This window comes from Brachypodium distachyon, chromosome 1, assembly GCF_000005505.3.
Source record: "Brachypodium distachyon strain Bd21 chromosome 1, Brachypodium_distachyon_v3.0, whole genome shotgun sequence".
NCBI lineage: Eukaryota > Viridiplantae > Streptophyta > Magnoliopsida > Poales > Poaceae > Brachypodium > Brachypodium distachyon.
The window spans coordinates 22,668,608-22,693,002 of record NC_016131.3 but is presented as its reverse complement, the minus strand read 5'-3'; the positions used below and the strand labels follow the sequence as shown (position 1 = coordinate 22,693,002).

The window sequence follows — 24,395 nt, the reverse complement described above, 5'->3', positions numbered from 1 at the left end:
TAAAGATAAGTGTTTCGCCCCTGAGCTTTGAATTTGCCTTGTTTATTTGCGTGCTTCTCCCTCTTCTGTCTCCTGCTTTAAGTGCACAAAGGTGTCTTTCCATGCTTGGTTGTGAGCAGGGGGCTGTTGGAGCCTCGAAAACGTAAACCCGTTGCCGGACCGTTCCGGCACGGGACTTGCAGTTGCCGGGTTTCCCGCAACGTGCATCACTGGACATGCGGTTGCCGGGCTTCCCGCAACGCGCATCACTGGACGTGCAGCTGCCGGGCACCCCGCCACGTGCGCCGCGCAGTCGCTGCGCCTGGGAATTGACATGCTCACATCCAAGTCTGACATCCGCCCCTTTGTGCTAGGACGCATGGACGCCACCTCCGCCGCTAGGGATCTAAAACCCTAGAGTAGGATTGGACAGCCACTGTTCGCTTGATTTGGACGGGTAACGCCCCTCCTGTCAGCTCATTTAATGAGCCGTGCGCCTTACTCCTTGCCCCGGTGGGGCCGCGCACCCCACGCCCGCCTCGCACCCGCGCGGCGCTGTTGATCTGCTCACTTGGCCCCACCCTTGAGGCAGGGGCCTGCACCCGGGAACCCCCTGTCCCGGCAAGTCGCTCCCTGGGAAGCGCCCGGGCCCAACGCACCCAGGAACCTCTCCCGGGAAGCGGCTTCCCGGGAGGTGCCCAGGCGGGAATATCCACGAAGCCCCGCTAGCCCTTCCGGGCTGGTAGCTTGCCGGGCTACTCGCAGCCGCTGCCCAGGATGGAGCCTTCCCGGGAACTCGTGGACGCGGCCCACGTGTCGCGCGGCGGTGGTACCCCGGGTGCCACTGGTGCGACATTCGTCGTCGTCGCCAGCCACCTTCGACACCGACCTCGGCACCCTTGCCGGGGTGGCTTGGAATCCCATCATTTGGGATCCGAGCGTCTTCGACCGGGGGCACCGGTTCCTTGACGCTGTCAAGGACCAGCAGCTGGCCTTTGTCACCTCGTTCAACGAGGTGAGGGAGCACCACGCGATCGCCAAGAGCCAGCTGGGCGAGCTGCGGCTGGCCATGGAGAAGGGGCGGCAGGAGCTCTCCCGGCTGCGGGAGACGCGCGTCGCCAGGGAGGAGGCGCGCCTTGCCGAGGAAGCCTTGGAGGATGTTGCCACACCGGTCGTCCCAGAAGAGGAGCTCTACCGGCGACTGGAGGCTCAGCGCGCCGAGCTCCAGGGAGCTCTGGATTCGCTGGTGGCGGCTCAGGCGGAAACCAAGAAGGAACACGCTGAGGTGCTCGCTATGGCCTAGGCTCTGATCGACGAGAAGAGCGATCTGATCGCCAGCTATCTCGGCGAGATCCAAGGACTGCGCGTCAAGCTGGAGGTGCAGATCAGGACCACCGAAAGTGCGGTGGACGCGTCAGCCCGGCACGAGATCCAGCTCAACGCCGCCAAGGACAAAATGGCCCGGCTCGAGACCTAGCTGGTCACTGTCCGGGAGGAGCTCACCAAGGCCAGCGAGGACAACGCGACCCAGGCCGCGGAGCTCGCGTCGCTAGCGAGCAGCCTCCGGAAGGCCAAGAAGGCCACGCTCGACGCCCGGCTCCACCACGGCACGTTGATCGGGCAATGGCAGCTGGAGACCGAGAAGCTGCTCAAGATCGCCCAAGCACTGCGTGACCTGCTGCCTCGGTTCGAGCTGCAGGCCACGGAGGTGGATGGCACAGACGTCTCCACGCTGATTCTGTTCTTCTCCGACTTGGTGGGGAAGTTCACGGCGCTCGACGTCTGGATCGCCAAGTTTGTCGCTGACGAGGTTGCCAACTGCGCCCACAAGGTTGCCGGGACGATCCTTCCGAGGGTACACCTTCGGGACCCGGAGTTCCCCTTCGAGACGTTGCTGTACCTGGTCGGACAGCGAGGACGAACCCACCCACACTCAGGCGGTGAGTGGGTTTGTCGACGAGGTGGTTGAGCGGATGCAGTGGAAGCCGGATCCCGAGCCGTCCCCAAAACCCCCGGCGGAGGACGCCGACAACTAGCTGCCGCATCCCCCTGCCGACCCTCGCCGTTTCCTTGTTTACCTTCTTTTATTTTCGTTCCTGCAATCATGGCGCTTGGTGCCATTTGAACAATTACCGTTTCATTAGTTCATGTAATCATTTGCTACTTTGTTAATCCAGCTCTTTAGTTCTGTTTAATCCTTGTTCTTTGTTCCCGGGGCTGCCTCGCGGGGTGGATCCCTTCGCCCTTGTATGTTGTGCTTTGTGTTGCCAGGGACTCGCACGCCTCACCTTTGACCGGACCAGGGACCCGGGACGGACCCGCAGTGCCGACCTAGGGTCAAGCAGCAGCGACGAGCCACTCCGCTTGCGGGGTAATTACTCCAAGCCATGCCCTCCCGGGACGAACCCGGAACCTGCACGGGGAGCGCACTTCCCCCGCAAGCGTCCTTCTAACACCCCAGCCACACGCAGGTTTGGGAACCACACTTAGCGAGGCAGCGTTCAGGTACGTTTAGTTCTCAGAGAGTCTATCGTTCAGGTTCAAGCACTAAGCTTTTCGTTCGGTCTCGTGCTCAGTACGCTCACGGGAGGTGTGCGCCTGGTACGTCGCCCCTGAGAGAGCCTGTTTGAAGGATGCGGCAGGCACGCCGCGGCAGGATCGCCGCCGGCGACACGCGCCGATGACGATGCTACCGCCGCGTCTCCGTAGCAACCCTCGCCTTTGGAAGAGCCCTTGCTTTCGGAGGAACCTGTTCCGAGGGGTGCAATAGGGACGCCGTGACATCCTCACCACCACCGACAGACGCGAGTGGCGACGACATCACGGTGTCCCCGCAGCAGCCGTCGTTGCTTGGGGAAAGTCTTCCTGAGGGACGCAGCAGGGACGCTGTGGCGGGCCGGAGCGAACGGCGAACGCCGGCACCGGCGCCCTCACAGCGTCCTCGCGACGACCCTCGCCTCTGGAGGGGTGCGGCAGGGATACTACGGCAGTGCACCCGTCGGCGCTGAGCGCGGATGGCATGCACTACCATAGTGTCTCCGCGGCAACCCTCGCTCCTTGCGGAGATACCCTCTGGAGGGATGTGGCAAGGGCACTACGGTAGTGCACCTGTCAGCGCTGAGCGCTGATGGAATGCACCACCACAGTGTCTCTGCGGCAACCCTCGCCCCGGAGCCGCTCACTAGAGGAGGTGGGGCAAGGACACGGTGGCCGTGCACCCGGCGGCGCCGAGCGCTGGTGGGACGCCCCCCCACCGTGTCTCTGCGGCACCCCTCGGAGTGGGCTTGGTGGAGGGATGCGGCAAGGGCGCGACGGCAGTGCACCCGCCGGCCCTGGGCACTGCTGGCATGTACCACCATCGCGCCTCTGCGGCACCGCCCGCCTTCGCAGCCTCTCCCTTGGCTTCGCTCTGAGTCGTTCACTGGTCGGGACGCCCCTTTTATAGGCGCGCAAGGGGGGGGGCTTGCCACCACGCGCGCCGGGTCAACACAACATACGTGGCGCCCCGCCTCTTGGAGTGCGGTACGGCCTTCGCCACTCCGCACGCCAAGTTGTTGTGGCACACGTGGCGGCTTCCTCCTAAATCAGGGGCCTCGAAGTGCGGCGAGTCCCTCGGGATGCGGTCACTCCCAACCACAAGGCGCCGCTACACGCCCCGGCCCGTGGGCAGTCCACTAGCATTATAGTGCGCAAGATTCCACCTTTACCCTGCACATTAGATTCTTACCAAGCCCGAGATGCTGCAAAAAAAATTCAAAATTCACAAAAACACAGTGCAGTATGGATAACTCTCCTGCCTCCCAGCCCCCGGGCACAGAAGGGTCGATGCCAAACTTGGATGTGAGCACTTTCATTTCCCAGACGCAGCGACTGCGTGATGCACGTTGCAGGAAGCCCGGCAACTGCATGTCCCGTGATGCACGTTGCGGAGAGCCCGGCAACTGCATGCCCCGTGCCGGAGTGATCCGGCAACGGGTTAACGTTTTCGAGGCTCCAGCAGCCCCCTGCTCACAACCAAGTATGGAAAGAAACTTCTGTGCACCTAGAGCAGGAGACAGAAGGAGGAGGGATATGCAAATAAATGAGGCAATCTTAAAATTCAGGAAACAACACTTATCTTTATTCACATTAACTAGTGGTTTACACACGGCGGTTGCCCAGCTACACTAGTTCGAGAGGTATGCATCGGCGGGATCACCTGAGGGTCTGGCTCCGCCGCTTCAGGGGTAGAACTCGCGCAAGTGCTCAATATTCCAGTTATTTTGCACCGGCAAGCCTTCTTCGGTTTCCAGCCGGATAGCCCCCGGCCTGGTCACCTGCACTACCCGGAAGGGGCCCTCCCATTTCGGAGCCAACTTGTTCCCGGCTTTCGTTCCTTGTATCCGGCGCGGGACAAGGTCTCCGTTCTCGAGCCCCCAGAGACGGACTCGCCTGTCATGATAACGACGGAGTCCCTGCTAATAGCGCGTGGCTCGCACAGCAGCCCAGCATCGAAGCTCTTTGATGAAGTTCAGATCGTCAACCCTTTGCTCATGTTGGTTGGAGTTGCCGTACGCGCGTACTCGGGGAGATCCGTGCTTGAGCTCGAGGGGCAACACCGCTTCTGCCCCGTAGACAAGGGCGAAAGGAGTTTCACCCGTTGCCCGACGAGGTGTGGTCCTGATTGACCACAGCACGGGCTGGAGTTCTTCGACCCAGTGCTTCCGGTGGCCTTTGAGCTTGTCAAAGGTTCTCGTCTTGAGCCCCCGCAGCACTTCCGCGTTGGCTCGCTCCGCCTGCCCGTTACTTCTTGTGTGAGCAACAGACGCGAAGTGTATTTTCGTGCCCATGCCCTCGCAGTAGGCCTGCAACACCGTGCTCGTGAATTGCATGCCGTTGTCGGTTATGATGCGGTTAGGCACACCAAACCGGCACACAATGCCCTTGAAAAACTTGATGGCCGCCTCGGCGGTCACCTTCCGCACTGGTTCCACTTCCACCCACTTGGACAACTTGTCGATGGTCACGAGCAAGTACTTGTAGCCGCCAACTGCTCTCGGTAGCTTGCCGATGATGTTAAGCCCCCAGACCGCGAATGGCCACGAGGACGGGATGGCCTGCAGGGCCTGCGCCGGTTGGTTGCTCTTCTTCGCGTGGAACTGGCACGCCTCACACGTCTTCACCAGCTGCTCCGTGTCGGCCAGGGCTGTGGGCCAAATCATGTTTTATCATGATTCAAATTTTGGGTGTAATTTCCCCTCAAAATAAAATATATAAAAATACATTTGCCCTATAAATGTCTTTAGGCTACATAACTATTTAAATAAAATACCTTTTCAACTCCAAATAATTATCCAAAAATTATGGGATAGCTTATTTATGCAATAAACCCCCTTTTATAAATAACCCTATTGGTTTGAAGATCCAAAGCTCAAATGGGTGAAAACCCTAGGGTTTAAATCGAAATAAAATCTTTTCAAAGCCTTTTGAGATTCAAATTTGAATTCAAATGTGCAATTGTGGCATGATGCTCATGGATGCAATGCATATGAAAGGATTTGAAATTTTGGGATGTTACACCTGTGGTATCCCCTTGGCTATAAAAGGAGGACCTCCGCCAACGGTCAGAGGGCTGGTTCGGTTGTTTTCGGTCAAACAACTCATGGTTCTACACTAGCCTTAGCCAAAAGTAGTAAGGAGCACTTAGCCAAAAAGAGAGCACCCGAGGACCCACCCCCGGGAACTTGTAAACCCTCTTTTACAATAATACAAGCTCAGACAAGCATGACGTAGGGTTTTACACCTCCAGGTGGCCCGAACCTGGGTAAAAAGAGTGTGCATGCGTTCTTAGTGTCTTCGCAGGCTCTGCATTGGCCCCGCCGGCGATCGCCGGAGCGATCCCCACAGCCCACCGCCAAACCTAAAAGGGGGTGCCCGCGCATCCCCGGTGTCGGAGCCCCGCGCGATGACACAGTAGTTTGAGTTACACTCTTCACAACACACACGTTGCTCTCCAGATAATCTAAACGAAGCAAACATACACACATATAAACACACAATCCAATACAAGGTAAATATGCCATGATGCGATGCAAGCATGTGATATGGTTGGGTTTTTTTTATTTATCAAGAGAAGGTTTCAGTTTCATGAGCACCCAAATAATTCTCAGGTCGAAAAGGATTAAGCCAACTAATTTAAAACCAAAAGTGTTATAAGTACTATTTATCGGTAATGGTTTTGAAAGCATAAAGCAAGGTTTTAAAAGAATAGGCCAATTAAATAAATCAAAATTTTATTCTTCTGGTCCTAATGGACACAGGACACAAGAATATAATTTTGAGTGTTGGTTTCATGTAAAAAAAATCTATAAAACTTTTATTACGATTTAAATGGCACTTAAAGCCTTTCTGTAAATTGAATGTGGTTAAGTTATTCAAATTTAAATTTAAACTATGCTAAAATAATCTACAGGTCAAGAGCTTTGCAGAAAGGTAAAATTCATCAAATTTGGCCCAGTGGTTCAAAAGATATGAACGTTTGAAGTTTCGGGGGCTTTTCTGCAAAACTTCCTTTTAATTCGGCCGGGGAAAAGTTTTTATTTAAATGATGTGACACGTGGCGGCTCCCTATTGGACGATACCGGTTTGGGTATAGAATAAAAGAGGGCCGTCGGATTTAAAGATAGATGGATGGCCGAGATGAGCCCGTACCCCTTCACTTAAGTGATTTAGTCTGGGCCCTAGGATGAAGATCGGACGGTCGGGACTCACCTTCTTCAATTCCGGCCGGTTAGGGTTCTGGCGAGTCGGGGAGGCTCGGCGGCGGCGTCCAGACGAAGTGGGGGGGGGGGGGGGGGCTCGGGGAATGGCGTGGTCGGAGCGGCTTCGCGGAGCGGTCACCATGGCGTCGTCGGTTTCCTCCAGGGACGTCCAAGGCGGCGCCTAGGACGAGGAAACGCGGCCGGCGGCGGCGTGGGCTTTGGGCGGAGGTCTTCCGGCGCCTGTAGTGCGAGAGAAGGAGAACCATGCGTGTCACGGTGTGCGCGAGGGAGCAAGGAAGAAAAGACAAGGGTCAATTTTGGGCTAGGGTTCACGGCTAACCGGCGGTGACGAAAAGCGGCGGCTGAGTCTGTGGAATTCCCGCGAGCAATTTGGGCGGCCTGGTGGCGTGTTGTCGAGCGGGCGAGAGGGGGAAACGACTGCAGGTTCACTCGCTTTATAGTGATGCGGGCGGCAAGTCGCGGGGAGCTCGGAGGAGGTTGCGCGCGGTGATGGCGACGGCGACGGTGTGCGGCTGGGATTCCCGGTGCTTGCCCGATTGGAGAAGATGCTCCTGATAGGCGGGTCCCGCCTGTCAGCGGCTTGGGCAGGCGGCCGGGCTGTTGGGCTGCGGCGCGCGCGCGAGGGATGGGCCGGTTCGGCCCAAAACAGCCGGGCCAATCCGTTTACCCCTTTTTTTTCTTTTTCCTTTTCCCTTTTTCTTTTTCTGTTTTTCCTTTATAACTTTTGATTTTGAACCCCAAATCCATCCAAATAAAATTCATAAAATTTGTAAAATCATGTTATAACATGATTCAACTTTTTGGACAAAATTCCCTTCAAAATAAAATAGTTAAAATTAATTTTGCCCTATAAATGCCTTTAGGGCTTTATAACTATTTGGAATAAATAGTTTTTCAACTCCAAATTAAGTCTTAAAAATTATGGGATAGCTCATTTATGCAATAAACCCCATTTCAAATAAACCCTATTGGTTTAAAGATTCAAAGCTCAAATGGGTGAAATCCTGAGATTTAAAATGAAATAAAACCTTTTCAAAAGTCTTTTGGGATTCAAATCTTGATTCAAAAATGCAAATGTGGCATGATGCTCATGAATGCAATGCATATGAAAGGGTTTGAAATTTTGGGGATGTTACACATCATCACAACTATTGGATTTCTCTCAACATGCAAGCATGCCACATTACCAAACGAGCAAAGTTGATTCTTGGAGCATGCGACGACTATTTGATTCATAAGATTTTGTTTGCACCAAAGTTTGTTTGATTGGACCAAATAGGATTTTTCCAAGAGATTGGAGTGGATGTAAATATTCCCCTATAGAATATTGTACAAATGAATCCTTTGTAAAATTTCCGATATGATTTAATCTTACGAATCAAACGAGCAACATAGGAAAAATTTCTAAGGCTTTCGAGCCTCCCAAATTCCTAAGAAAATCATTTGAAGCTAAGGAAGCCTCAACATGCATGCAAGCATGCCACATCATCACAACTATATATATTGGATTTCTCTCAACATCCAAGCATGTCATCATCACAACTATTGGATTTCTCTCAACATGCAAGCATGGCACATTATCAAACGAGCAAAGTTGATTCTTGGAGCATGCGACAACTATTTGATTCATAGGATTTTGTTTGCACCAAAGTTTGTCTGATTAATTGGACCAAATATGATTTATTCCAAGAGGTTGGAGTGGATGTAAATTTTCCTATAGAATATTGTACAAATGAATCCTTTGTAAATTTTCCGATATGATTTAATCTTTCGAATCAAACGAGCAACATAGGAAAAAATTCTAAGGATTTAAAGCCTCCAAAATTACTATGATTATCTCGAAACTGCATAATCACCTTGCAACATCGTCAACATTCAAATTTCTCACAATTTGAGACATGGACGTGGCTGAGTATATTTAATCGAGAGAGCTGGTAAAATATGAAGCAATAAACACAAAATAACAGCTCCATACATCCGTCGATCGGATCTCGATCTAACAAGATGAGATCAGATCTAGGTCGATCATGATGAGACCAGATCAGATCGAACACGACGCGATCAGATCAGATCGAACACGAACAGACGTGTCCATATTTTTTTTAATAACGCGCGTGCTTATGGACCGGCCGTGCCATTGCCCATCGTCGCGGCCCAACAAGACCGGATACCACAAGAACCGACCAGAGGTGGGATGTTTAGTCCCACCTCGGCAGTTTACAAACTGCCTGACCTGTTTAAATACTTTCCTCCGCAGCACATATCGATATCTTCTAAATGCACAAGCAACTGACTCCTCTCTTCGCCCTCTGTGGGCCCGTTCAACATGGGCCGACTTGGTAGTTGGCGGTGATGAAGCCTAGTCGCCCGTTTCGATATAGATCTGTGGCTTGACTCGGTGTAAAACCGTTGACCCCAACTTGGTCCCCGTTGATTGAAATCTAGGTGGGCAACTTTTATTTTTAATGGAAATAAATAATCACCGTAAATTGAGTTAAAGTCAGTAATTTTTTAGCATATTGTTATTATTGATTCATGAAATTGTATCTGGCACCCTTGGACCTACTTGTCGAACACATTAATTGTACCGATCGATCGTACATATATGGCCGGTGACCCTAGCTACCCGACACAGAACTCGATCTCCGACATTATCGACCCACATCTCTACCACTTCTCTCACTTAACCAACTGCGACCAATATGAAGCACCCATTGTCACCAAGGCCCCACATGTAGCGCGCATTGTCACGTTTCACCAACATGTAGCACCCATGGACAAATGTCGTGTGGCCCCATGGACCCACATCTCCTCGTCATACCTAGGCCCCACATGTAGAATGCATTGTCACGTTTCACCCACATGTAGCATCCATGGACAAATGTCATGTGACCCCATGGACCCACATCTCCTCGTCATAGGATTTTGTTTGCACCAAAGTTTGTTTGATTGGACCAAATAGGATTTCTTTCAAGAGGTTGGAGTGGATGTAAATTTTCCCCTATAGAATATTGTACAAATGAATCCTTTGTAAAATTTCCGATATGATTTAATCTTACGAATCAAACGAGCAACATAGGAGAAATTTCTAAGGCTTTCAAGCCTCCCAAATTCCTAAGAAAATCATTTGAATCAAAGGAAGCCTCAACATGCATGCAAGCATGCCACATCATCACAACTATATATATTGGATTTCTCTCAACATCCAAGCATGCCACATCATCATCACAACTATTGGATTTCTCTCAACATGCAACTGTAATGATTTGGGTCTCCTCAATATATTGGATTTCACCTTGTACACACACATGTTGCATCTACGGTCTCTGTGGCTGCATGTACATGGTGCTGTAGCATGCATGCATGATCACCTCTTACACCATCAACTGACCATTATAAACACCTTCAACCCAAATGTAGCACACGGTCGCCTACTCGTCTTGGACCCAAATGTAGCACCTAGCTAGCTAGCCTTGAAACATATGTCACGAGCATTTAGCTTTTGCATTTGTGTTGTCCCCAAAGGTACGTGTATGTTTATTCCATTCAAAGCGAGTCACATAAATCAATTTCATCTTCACCAAGTTGTGAAAAAATGCACTACTACTTACTTAGAATGCATATTTCAAATTTCTTGCCCCAAAAATTCAAATTTCTCTCTCAAATTTCTGCACACCCGCTTTGCCTGGCGGTTTGCTACATTTAAATGTAAATTTTTGAGCACCAGTTTTTGCCACCACGTACGTTTTACCATGTAAATTTTTGCCCACAAGATTTTGCCGCCACATAGGTTTTCCCATGTTAAATTTCGCCCACCAGGTTTTGCCACCAGGTTGTTTCCATTTAAATGACACATAACCACCCTCAATCAACTCGTCTGGCCCAACACCTTCCCCGAATAACATGCGCCGAAGGAGAAGAGATAATCACGAGAGAGGGCGAGGCCTCGATCAGTTCTTGTCCTCTCTCCCCTGGTTGCTTCGTCCGGTGCCAAGGATTCTATCCATGACGACTTCCTCCGATAGCAGACACGCCGATGGCGGCTCCGGACGGCGTTCATATCGTATTGCCTCGATCGAGGAGGACTACGACCCGACGGATCCAAGATGCATCAGGTGTTCATCCCCCGCTTCGACTGTTTTCCATATATATTGGATTTATTCGTCGGAACTGGTTAATTATCTTTTCGATTTTCCCATCCATGCATGACATAAATCACGTAGATCGTCCATGCCAGATTCATGTTCACCACCATCTCCTGTTTCAATAGATCGAATATTTAGGAGACCCAAATAGTTACGGTGAAGAACATGCGGCATTGTGTCTGTTTCATGAGGCATCAATCATATTTTATTTTTTATGAGGTATCCTGAATCTTGATAATGAAAGAATAAACTACTAGTGTAGTACAATTATATACGAATATATGGCTCTATTCATACCTGTTTTTATGATAATATCTGTGCACATGTGTACAGACCCCAAAGGACAGGTGAGATGTGGACTCTAATCTTCCAGTGCAAGATACCAGGAAGAACTGAAGATGACTTCAACACAGCCAGAGTTGACAAGGCTGACGTAACATTGTCAACAATAATAAGTTTTAAAGAGCAGCTTGGTTTTACTGGGCGGGATTACGTGTATTACAAGAAGAGATCAGGTCTGGATGTAGCAAGTCTTCAAGTGATTGATCTTTGCAAACATGCACTACAAATGGTTGAGGACCTGGCTGCAGAGAAGGAAGTCAGGCTCGTCCTGTCAAAAGAAGAACAACAGCAGAAGAATGTCAATATTACATCTGTCAAGCGACCGTTGGAGAAGGAGCCCGAAGAGGACGACGATGATGATGTTGGATCATATGATGCACTTGATGCCTACAAAGATTGGCTAAAAGAGAATATGGAAGAGTCACTATCACGTAATAATTAATGAGATCAGAACTTGGATCATATATGTTACTTGTATTACACTAACGGCCTGAACCCATGACTGTATCTATCTTTACTGACATTTTCATGTACTTCACAGATCTACGTGATATCTACAGGGAAGAAACAATCGCAGCATACACTGAATGGTTAAAGAAACAAGGAGAACTGGATGCAATTAGTAATTATTTTCCCTCTGAACTTCTTATTTCTGATTAAATTTTTGAATGTATTAAATGCAAGACATTTTTACTTTTTGCAGCGGCTTATGAGAATTCTATTAGTAAATATAACGATATACAAGCAGAGGGCGACAGCCAAGAGACCATTGAGAGCAGAGGTAGCAGCACAAGGCCACCGAACCAATGGCCAAGCCATGCTAGATACAACAAGGACAAAAAAGGTTTTAAAAGTTTCCTCATGCATTCTATACTACTTTAAATTATATAGTGCTATTGTTATTGTTCAACAAAATAGTCTGTAATGCAATGTATCATTCTTTGATTCGATGAAGCGTTCAAGAAGCGTGGTCGTGGTACTTTGAAAGGCCTCATTGCAACACGCAAGAGATTGATGCAGTGCACTCACAAGCTTAAGGTTGAATTCTCGAAAAACCTGGGTGGTCCATGTGGAGAAAACGCACGCACATTTGTGGATGAAGTGGTTACCTTTACCAGGTTACACACCCCACTAATTGGAATTCAACGACTGGAAGGATGTGCTAGATTGGTGAGGCTAACAATCGTCAGAGCTATACTGGTATGTTTTTCCATTCAAGTTGCCCAATCTCTGCACACTCTTAATATGTGTTTCTTTCAACAGGATGGATGGGATATTGCCAAGAATAATGAAACAAAGGACATGATATTGAAGATTGCAAAAGAGCGATATAAAGGATGGCGGTCTTCTTTGAGTGCCACGTACAGCGCGTACGAAGACTACGATGCCAGAATGAGACATAAGCCAGGAGATTTGGACATTGTGGAGTGGCACTATTTGATCAAGTACTTTGGATCTAAAAAATTCAAGGTCATGAACTACTTCGTTAATTTAACAACAGAAACATTGTACAATTTCTCATTGCTTGTTCACTTGTTGCAGAAGGTTAGCAGCCAGAACTCCTCTAATCGAAAACAAAGGAAGTGCAAACATGTGTCGGGTTCAAAACCTTTCTCTCAATGCAGCTGGGAACAAGTAAACATCCGTTCCAATTGTCTCAACTTCTAATATATTCCACTCCACAATGATATATTAGTGACATTTAATATTGCCATGTTAGAGAGATGAAAATGGTGTTGAGCCAGGTCCTTTGGAACTTTGGAAGGCTACTCACTACAAGCACGAAAAATGGTCAGATGAAGTGGCTGAAGCAATCTACGTGAGTACTAATTTGATCATGTTATTTCTTTCACAAGTTTTGTCTCCTGTCTCAACATGACCTGCATGATCTCACACACTCTTCTTTCCCCAAGATTGATGCATTGAAGAGGTTGGGAAGGGAAGAATCGCCGGAACTGTTGGAGGGACAAACAGAATTTTCCAAAGTTACAGTTGCTGAGGAAGAACTTGCTTTGCAGGCTGCATACAGGGAAACAACAGGGCTCAAACAAAACAAGTTAGTTGGAGGTGGATACCTATCGAAGAATCCAACGGAAAGCCAACAGCTTCAAGAAAAACTGGAACGACAAGCACGCGAGGTTGATAGATTAAAAGAACAGCTTGCAAAGCAGGCTGCTGATAGGGAAGCAGTGAAGGAAGAACTAAAAAAATCCCTTAGAGAAGAACTGATGAAAGAGTTTCATGATATGTTCAAAGAAGACAGAGTATTGTCATTTCTTCAGAAGGTAATCAACTTTGAATAATTTCTCATCCTTCATGTCATTTGAACAGAAGATAATTTGTGCAAGGCGCGCTATTTCTGTTATGTTCATAAGAAAAAACTAATTGGGAGATTAGGATAGTGAGCATGTACAGTTCGTTCTGATTACATGACTTTTGGTCACTTACCTGCCCTTTTACAAACATGCATGTAGACTCCCCTTACAACCAACAATGAAACAGAATGTGCACCTACGGCCAATGAGGATACACATGATGCCACAGCAGCTGCAGCTAGGGCCACTGAGGATGTGAATAATGAAACAGTACCGTAGCGCCACACAGAAGAAACATTGGGACAGGTAATGAAATTGAACAATGTTTGCAATCATCTTGGATTTAATCATTTAAATATAGCTAACATCGTTCCAACTACTTTAGAATGCCATATCAGCCAAGAAGCAGTAATACCTGCCCCCCCCCCCCTTTTTTTTTAATGCATAGACTGCCATGGCAATCAACATTGCAGCAGCTGCAGCAGAACTTCTAGTAGATCCTGAAGCAAAACTTCCAGAAGAACCTGTAGCAAAACTTCCAGAAGAACCTGTAGCAAAACCTGCAGCAGAACCCGAAGCCCAACCAGCAGCAAAACCTGCAAGCAATGTTGCACCAACAACGCAGATTAAAGATACATTGCCACAGGTACTGAAGTTGATGAATGCTTTGAAGCATCGTTGATTTATGCATTTCAGTATAGCTAACACTGCTGCAAAAACTTTATAATGCCAGGTGCAGAAAACAAGTACTCCCAAGCTACAAAAAGAAAATAGGCCACCATTGCGCAATGGTAAAGTTCCCAAAGGTAAAAAACGTCAGCAGCCCAATAATGATGGTGGTAATGTGCCGCTGTCATACATTACTTCCCATGAGCTGGTAAATGGTGCTAAAACATGAGCAGCAAGCAAGGTGAAAGATCAGGTAAGAAGTGGAACAGTGCTTTCATAATGCCAATCGAACTTTGCATTGCCATTCTAATTTTATTTTGTAGTTGATTAATGGCAAGACAAATTATATCTCGAAAATTTCTCTCTTCGGCAGGACAACCAAGCTGGACTGGGGCTATAAGACTGAAGATTGCTCAAGCCCCTGAAGGATGCCATGTTTTTTTTTCTTGAGGAGCTGCCACATAATTCTTAGTTTCATAGTTTCTGTTAGGTTATCTGAAGTAGAATCGAGGATATATACAATGTTTTTTTAGTATATGACTGTGATCATTATTTGAATGGGAATGTGTAATAGTGAACGAATGATTTATTTGATTAATAATATATATGTTTTTGCATCATTTTCTGATGATCTATAAATCTGCCGCATTAACCAATACAAATACTATACAATCAACCACACGATGAAATATATCTGGTTGGGATAACCCCTACCATTTACCTACGTCTCCGAACTTTGGTTGCGATAACAAGTTGCGATGAAATATATTGGGTTGCGATAACCTCTACCCTTTAGCTACCTCTCAAATGTTTGGTTGCCATATCCTCTCGCGATGAAATATATTGGGTTGCTAAACCCCTCACCTATAGCTACGTCTCCACATTTGGTTGCCATAGCCTCTCGCGATGAAATATATTGGGTTGCTAAACACAATACCTATAGCTACGTCTCCAAACTTTGGTTGCGATAACAAGTCGCGATGAAATATTTTGGGTTGCGATAACCCCTACATTTTAGCTACATCTGAAATGTTTGGTTGCCATATCCTCTCGCGATGAAATATATTGGGTTGCTAAACCCCTCGCCTATAGCTACGTCTCCAACTTTGGTTGCCATATCCTCTCGTGATGAAATATATTGGGTTGCTAAACACCTCGCCTATACCTACGTCTCCAACTTTGGTTGCCATATCCTCTCGCGATGAAGTACATTTGGTTGCGAGATCCCCTCGCTATAGCAACGTCTCCTCGCTAGTTGCCTTATCCTCTCGCGATGAAACATATTTGGTTGCAAGATCACCTTGCTATAGCTATGTCTCCACATTGGTTGCCATATCCTCTCGCGACGAAATACATTTGTTGCGAGCTCCCTTCGCTGTAGCTACGCCTCCAAACTGGTTGCCTTATCCTATCACGAGGACATTTAATTGGTTGCTAAAATCTTACCCTTTTGCAACACCATCGTTATTTTGGCCACCAAGATATATTGAAGCGATATAACACACTTGCTACAATACTTTGAGTTGAAAGAATGTATTCTCCCAACTAGCTGCATGCAATAATGACTATAGCCACGCCAAATACTCATATGCAACGCCCATAATAGTTGCTTGTACGCCCTATTGCCTCGTCACATTGATTGCAAAAGCTTAAGGTTGTGGCAACCTTTAAAACAAATTGTATCTAAAATCTCTAGATACGGCACCTTTACCATCGCCTGCCAACACTTGCGTTTTGCTGCAATATCTAAATATTGCAATGAAAAGTGACATTTTGCAACTAATTTGCCCCGTGGCCTCAGATGGATTCGTTAGTAGTGATGGGTTTGCTGAGACTGTGGTTAATGCTTGGACCAAGCGGCTAAGGGAAACAAATGCAATAAGAGCTCTCCATATCAAGATCTCCAGAGTTACCAAGGCATTGAAGAAATGGAACAGGGAAATTGTGGCTAGAAGAAGATTTCGGACGGTATTGGCAAATGAGGTGATTTTTCAGCTCGATACCGCTCAGGAAAACAGAGTTTTAACTGAGCAGGAAAAATGGCTACGGGGGTAACCAAATCTCTCTCATTACACACAATATTGAGCACATGAACCCAATAAAAGATTGCACATAACTGCTCTTGTATCTACATAACATGCGAAAATGTGTAGGACGTTGGAACTGCTGTTGGAAAAACAAGTTCACCTGCTGGAACTGATGTTGGATCCAGAGAGGGAGGTGGGAATTACTGGAGGTGACCCGAGGAGGAGTTGACCGAGGATAGCAGCACGACGCCGGAGGAGGGCGTAGTCGAGTATAATGGCGTCGGCTTGAGGTCAAGGACGGCGGTGGCTCTTGGATCCCGGAGACGGCGGCGGCTCTTGGATCCTGGAGACGGTCGCGTCTTGGATCCGGGGGAAGCGGCGGAGGCTACGATGGCTTGGATCCGGGGGAAGCGGCTGCCGCTGAGGCCTAGATCACGGGGACGGCGGCGGCCTGGATCCTGGGGACGCGGCGGCGGGGATTCGACGACGGACCCACTAGGGCTCGGGGATAGAGGTCAGCCGTCTATGGCGGCACGGTCGGATTTCGCCCTCTCGCGTCTCCCTCCCCGAAATTTTTTCCGGACCTGCGAGCCTCCGTATAATTTCTCGGGTGTTTTGGGCCGAAGCCGACCGGAAAAGAAAACGAAAACGCCGAACCAAGTGCGCTTTTAGACCCAGGTCGGATTTTTTTTTGGGGCCCGACTAATACCCCGGTTTCGGGCCGCAAAACGGCCATCCAAGCAGGCCCTACATATTTTTTAGATAGATTACATAGTTGTGCTAAACATGTATTTGATGCAGATACAAACTGGCTATCACGTCAGTTGATGAGGATTCAGCTGTGGAGATGGAATAATCTACTGCGGTTTGATATAGGAACTCAATTTCTTACATCGCTGACTCCAATTGTTCTGTTGCAGGCATATGTTTTTCTACGGTGAACACGACGTACTTCTTCCATATAGTCTAATGATGAATCTCCTGAATCCGTTCTCGTTGCACCACAAACTCGATCTGCTGCTTCTAACCATTGCGCCTCAGTGGCAAATTTGATGAGTGCTTGCCGAACTTCATCAAATCCTAATGGCCGAAAATGAAGTAGCATAGTCCAACGTATAAAGTAGAGCACACGGCGACACCTATGCTCATACCCTATTCGCCTTCCTCGTGGAAAAGACGTAGGCCAAGAAAATGATGCCGGCGGTGGCCAGCAAGGCTATGCTGCCCGGCATGAGATCTTGTCGCTTGGGAATGAGGTCAGGATCGTTGAGCGAGACACATGGTGTGGCCGGGATCACCGATGAGGACTGGGCATATCTAGTGAGTGGCAACGCGCTCTGGATGTCGTACCCTGGGGGTTCTGTGTCGTGCGCACTGAGAGAGACATGGAACGGGGGATACGTGAGAGGTTTTCTTCTTGAGTAGAGTGATATGAGAGTTGTGTGGTGGGTTGAGTAATTGGGTTAGGTCTATTTGTGAAGTTGGGTTTGAGCCAAAATTCTTTACCGAGGAGCTCTGTCTTTAATGCACGTCTAAATTCGGGTTTTTAAGACTTGACAACCCAAAAGTCTGTTCAGTTTTCGGGCTTTGGGTTTTTCGAGTTCGGTATCGCGTTTTATGCCCAGTCCGATTCCCTACAGCGCACGCGGCGGCCGCTCAGCGTGCGATTACAGGCCGAGGCCGTGGGCTAAAGATAAATACACGCCCACCCACGGCGCCGAGGCAGCGTTCCCCAATTTCGGGCCCCCCACAATTTAGCCCTAGGTTCACACACCCATCTCTCTTGCGCGATAGAAGAATCTCTCCATGGCGATGGCGGCTCTTCGACACGCGGCTAGGAGGATTGTTCGCCCGCCACCGCCGGCGATACATAGGGCGGCCGTCGCGGAGGAGCGACGGCGGCTGTTGCCGAGGCACATCCACGGCGGTTCGTCTCCAGACGTCCGTATCTTTTCTCTTGCGGAGGAGCAACGGCGCCTGTTGCCGAGGCTCTTCCAAGGTGGTTCGACTGCGGTAGGGCGAATCTATTCTCGCCAATTTTGCTCCTTCCAAGTAAGTGACGCTCCAAAGAAATATCACATCTTTTACTCGTTTTCGCCGACAAAGAAAAATCACATCTTTTGCTCGTTTTCGCCGACTAACCAGATGTAGGATCTGTCCAGTATACATAATCCGCCCGATGTTACCTATATTGAAGAAATCAATTTCCAACATGCTGTGTTGTCTCCATGAATCTGAACCAAGACCGTGGCGGATCTAGGTTTTTGTTCAACCAGTGAAGTTTATCTTTTTCTTGTATGAGAACCAACGAATCTATGAATTTGGGTTTCATCTCGCATCAACCAAACGCATGAAATATATTCCAGACTACAAATTCAGTTTACCAACCAAATAGTCAATAACAACTCTTACAAATAAAGCTCAATTAGTCTACCCTGTGACTGTTAGGATGCACAGATGTGTAACAATTTTCCTGCGCTTTATTTTCATGGAACCGGGGGAAATTTCTGTGTATATTGTCGGGCAGAGACGACGCCATTGCTTCAATAATATTTCCAAGTCGTCCATAGCATAGCAGTAGACATCATGTTGCAGGCTGCATTCTTATTATTACTGATCCAAAGTCGCTATAGATTCATAATTTGGCTGAAGCTGTTTCCAAACTGCTGTACTTATTAGACAATCAAAAAAGAAATGAGCTATGGACTCCTCATTTGAACAATTGACTCCTCGTTTGAACAAAATAAGCAATTCTTGTCAGGAACATTTTGTTGGATGGATAGATTATCTCTGGTGAGCAATTTGTTGTGTGACAGAAGCCACAGAAAAACTTGGACCCTAAGGGGTATACTAAGTTGCCACATAGAAGGAATATATACAACCTCTAGAGTTAACTATTGCGTAAAGAGATTGAACATCATACACCCCAGAGCTATGCAGTTTCCAAACCAGACTGTTGTCTTCATCATTTAAGACTAAAGTGAATGCACTATGTTTAATTTTGTCCCACTCTTGCATTAGTTTGCCATCAATCATTCGTCTGAAGGTAAACTTCAGGGTTTGAGAGTCTGCACCCCAAGCACACTAATGTTTATTTTTTTTTTTCACTAAAAATAATAGTTGTACTCCCAATTTGGATGGCTAGGCTAGTGCCCCCAAACCAATTATCTTAAACCGATCTACCTTTAAATAACCCATTGGTAGCTGTAAACTGTGTCATTCTTAGTTTTTGGCTGCAAATGGAGTACATGTTTTATGAAAATGGGATACAATCATTTATTGTCTCGGATCAGGTAATCCACATGAGTTCCAATGTCAATGGTGTGTGCAAATCAAGGTGACGGAGCACTGCCACTAGTTGAGATCTTTATAATACTAAACTAATGCACACACCATTGACATCTTTATAGTAGTAAACCAATAAATGATTTGTTCATATGCTGCTGTGGAATCAAGTTTGTCCAAAACATGTATGGAGTATATTCCACTAACCAACACCTAAAAGCAGAAAACCGACTGCCTTTCAAAAGCGACCATGGTGCCAAATTGATCCCAAATTGTTCTAGTATGTATTTTTCTCTATACTACCAAAAAAATGTAAGTACATATCACTCCGATCCATATTAATTGTCTCAAATTTGCCCGAATATGGATGTATCTATGCCTAAAAAGCGTCTATATGCATGTAATATTTCGACAATTAATATGATCGGAGGGAGTATATCTTTGCCGAAGGAAATAATATTAGAAAGGCTACAAGTCTAGTTGAGCAGGAAAAAAACATGTTTGCTGCTTCTTTTGTTGTCATTAATAATATCAAATTTGTACCTGTTGCAGCTTGACAAGCGTACTGAAGAAACCAAAGAAGCTCTGTACCCAAGGAAGATGCACTCCAACGACTCGGCTGCCAAGATACGCGTAGTGATGAAATCTTTCAATAACCAAAAGAACAATCTGGTGGGGCTTGCACCTTACACACAGAAGATTGGATTGCCTGAATCCCAATCCTTGTACACCGTGTTACGATCACCTCATATTGACAAGAAGTCCAGGGAGCAATTTTCAATGCATGTGAAGAAAGTATTTGTGGTAAAGAAGGCAGAGACACACGAATTGGCCAAGAAGTTTTTCTGGTTAAAACGGATGCGTATAATGGGGGCTCAGTATGAAATCCATATTAGTTTCAAGACCCGTTTGGATAAAAAGATTGGCTGCAGCAAAGGTGTTGGCCTGCTTTGACAGTAGATCCAAGATAAAACGGGAGGCCGGCACAGAAAAAGATGAGGTAATAACAATATAACCAAATGTTCTTCTTTGGCAATTGAATTATCCCCTGATTGAAAATTAAGCAGTTGGTCGGCAGCTAATGGATTAATTGATTTCTGGTTTCTGGCTGCTTGTGTTGTAGGTACTTTTTTTTGTAGGGAGTGTTGTAGGTACTAGAGCAGCTTCAGGTGGTCTGACCTGAGTTTAAGCCATACACAAGCTATCCAAGCTAACAGTATGTCGATGTGGATCTTAATTTCTGGACCCAATTCGATATTTGTGTGTAATGTCATCTGGATGCATGTGCCCCATCATTATCATAGTCATGTCTATTGAGGATGTAGCAGTATCAATTTGTAGTTCTGTACTAGCCATCTATCTGTTTTGAAGATGATGATAATAATATGTGTGGAACAGGATGGAGCATGTCCAGTTACATTCTACTATAATCTGAATCTGCCTTGACCTGAAAATATGAGTTGGTGTGAATATTTCCTGATATATCGACAACTGCGGGCATACAATTTGATGGAAATTTTAGTACTGTAATTGAAATTGCTTATCTATCTGTGATTTGCTTCCTGTTTGGTTCAAGGGCTGAGCAGTAGATGCACATTGCATAGGCTATCCTAGGCAGATAGATCGATCTGAGGCTCTGAGCAGCTAGCTTGCCTGTATTAGCCGCGCGTCAGCTAGTGAGAAAAAGAAGGTTCTCGCAAAAAAAAAAGCTAGTGAAAAAAGGTGATTATAATTATCTTATGCCTGCCAATCGAGCCAGTCATTGCATATCGACCTCGTTTAGTGAAATTATATCTGACGAGTACTGGAGATGCGATGAGATGTATACTACGGAATAAGCTGGCAAAGAGAAACAAACCAAGTCCTAGATTCAATTTCTTTCTTGATCAGCAAGCATGGTAAAACTACCGGATGGGATTTTGCAAATATTTGCGCCTAACAGACATCCTGTGAAAGACTAAAAAAAAAAGCCTACATATAAAATGGAGGGGCCGGGAGGAGGCGATCGAACGGCTGCTATTTGCTGGAGAAAATTAAGTGCGGGAGAGGTCAGATCGGCGACGGCGGCGATGCTCCGATCTGGCCTGGCGCTGCGGCGATCATCGACAAGCCTGAGGCTTCCAGCTGCTCGCTTCCTCTGGAGCCCTGCATCCGTATCCTGCAGCGGCAACACCGCCGCCGGGGTACGCATACTAAACCTATATGATTAGATCTCGCCCACCACAAGTTCACAACTGATATATTGGAGGTCATCGATAATACTTTAACTTGTTAAATCTCACAGAAGCTCCAGTCGACGAAACACTCTTGTATATATCGAAATCTTCAATCTTGTACGCATTAGTTTCTGTGTTAATGGTTACATACATGCATATAACGTGGATCAAGAAGAAGCGTGGTAACGAGGAGAAGAAGGGACATGAGTCACCACCTGGAGGAGCCAAGGACGGCGTCGAGGCCAAAACGGCACGGCGGCGAAGACCTGCACAAGAAAGGTAAAGGTTTTTCTTGCTTAATTATGCAAACCTCGCACCTAGTTAGGTACGGTAATCAAGTACAGTAAATCCGTTCGCTTTTCTGCTAGACACTTGACTAATCATGCATATGGTTTGACCGACGACAGGTCGAGCTCGTATCACGCATTTGATGAGGATTATGCTCTATACGCGGCGGCAGACTTGGTTTGTCCAAAGATCAATCACATGAAGATGCACACACACACGACGATCACAAGATTATTTGGTCAAGGACACGTATTGTGCCTTTTTTTTATATTCTTTGAACTTAAAACTCACATTACAAACTTGATCTCAACTTAGGCTGACTACCTGCATATTTATACGCACACAGGTACTAATCGGCCTAGTCGGAGACCATGACCAAACCTACACGGACTAGTGTCCAATTCAAACTCACCTAAACTCACACATGGCAGCACTCGCCAAAACCCAAACCTACTACTATTCGGAATTGGACAAGATTAATTCCTAAGAATCTCTCCTTAATCTTGACATCGTCTTTCGTGCTCCCCCTGATCTTTACTCACCGCAATTTCACGACTTGTCGACTACACTCAACGTATGATCCAGATTTCCAGCCACGCTTGCTCCCGCATGGACTACAACCCCGACACCTAGCGCAATACGTGCTAGCTAAACCCATAACTCCACGTGGAGACATGTCCTCACTGAAGAGACTCACCTTCATTGGTTGCCGCCCCACTATATGCTTGAGCTACCGTCTTCTCGCCGAGACACACATATGACACCTGCCACCTTGTCTGCACGCACGTCTTCGCCCTTAGTGATACACCTCATCGGACAGCCCTTCGACCGTGACGCACTTCCGCTGCAACAGAGTCCCACACAGACGAGCACTTGGACAAAATCACAACTCACAAACGCTGACCTGGACGTACATACGCAGCTTGACCCGATGTCGTCGAGTACTTTCCGACGATCAGGATGATCTCCCGTTTAGAGGTGCAACTTGGTGACCCTCAGAGTACCCTTTGACCCTCCTTAGTTCAAACAAATAAACTAGTTTTTCAAAAAGTTGTGTTATTTTAAAACTTTAGTTCATTTGGTTGAACTAAGGAGGGTCAATGGGTACCCTAAGGGTCACAAACTTGCAGCTACTCCCCTTACTAGGAGATTGGTCCACTACGACGATAGTCCTATCTGATTTGCTGAACGTCGCTCCACTGCACAGCAACGATTGTCCGATCCAATCCGCTGAACACCTCTTCGCGCACTGCCACCGTTTACCCGCTCTTATCCACGGACACCGCTCCGCCGCTGATTGCCCGCCCCGAGGTGCTAGCACATCGCCTCACCAGGGCAAGCGCGTCTTCAAATCTTTAACCTGGCTCTGATACCAAAGATTGGGTTTTGTCCAAAGATCAATCACATGAAGACGCACACGCACACGGCGATCACAAGATTATTTGGCCAAGGGCACGTATCGTGCCCTCTTTTTTTTTCTTTATTCGTTGAACTTAGAACTCACGTTACAAACTTGATCTCAACCTAGGCTACTACCAGCATATTTATACGCACACAAGTACCAATCCTAGTCGCAGACCATGACCAAACCTACACGGACTAGTGTCCAATTCAAACTCACCTAAACTCACACATGGCAGCACTGCCAAAACCCAAACCTACTACTATTCGGACTTGGACAAGATTAATTCCTAACATCCATGATGCCGTCTCCTCACGCCACAAGGCTGCTGCATCCGTGTCTCCCAGTACGGCGCCCAAGGGCCCTGCCGGTGCCGGACGACGCGGCATCCCGGCACTCGTGGCTGTCGTTGTGGTTCTCGGGAGATTCGTTGTCGTCCACTGGTGGCGGCGGCTCGTCGGGCTCGCGAGGAGATTATTCCGACTGCTTGGATTCGGGGGAATAGATGAACAAATGATATATACTCCATTCGTCTCATATTAAGTGACTTTCTATTACATGTATGCAAATATTTTTAAGGCATAGATACATCCATATTGGGCAAATTTAATTTACTTAATATGCGACGGAGGGAGTATATGCTGTCGGGATCTGATTCTCTCCCACGTTCAAATCTGTTCCAAATGATGTCAAATTAACAAAAAAAAACAAAACAAAATGGCTAATAATTAAACGGAGTAGCATGCCACGATATGCGGAAAACTGAGTATTACACTACCGGCTACTGCTGCTTTCTAAGGATTAGGGGGGAGAACAAAATGTGTGCTGATGAAGTGTTGTATTTTTTTTGTCTCACAACAATAATAACAATGCACAAAGGTGCATGCTCAACTTGAAAAGAAGAAGAAGTGCATGCTCATTATTTATTTTCGGACGGTCAACTAACGGGCAGCTCACTATAGTCGT

At 47.3% G+C, this 24,395-nt stretch overlaps 2 long non-coding RNA genes across 2 annotated transcripts; one reads left to right on the top strand and one right to left on the bottom strand.

Moving 5' to 3' along the window:
- Positions 1 to 13,626: 13,626 nt before the first annotated feature.
- LOC112270980 lies at positions 13,627 to 16,858 on the bottom strand. The gene is made up of 2 exons (XR_002963717.1): positions 16,399 to 16,858; positions 13,627 to 14,138 (listed from the first exon to the last, which is right to left on the bottom strand). It is a non-coding gene; the product is annotated as an uncharacterized LOC112270980 (long non-coding RNA).
- Positions 16,859 to 17,947: 1,089 nt separating this feature from the next.
- LOC100823237 lies at positions 17,948 to 20,977 on the top strand. The gene is made up of 3 exons (XR_732635.3): positions 17,948 to 18,290; positions 20,076 to 20,523; positions 20,647 to 20,977. It is a non-coding gene; the product is annotated as an uncharacterized LOC100823237 (long non-coding RNA).
- The last annotated feature ends 3,418 nt before the right edge of the window (positions 20,978 to 24,395 follow it).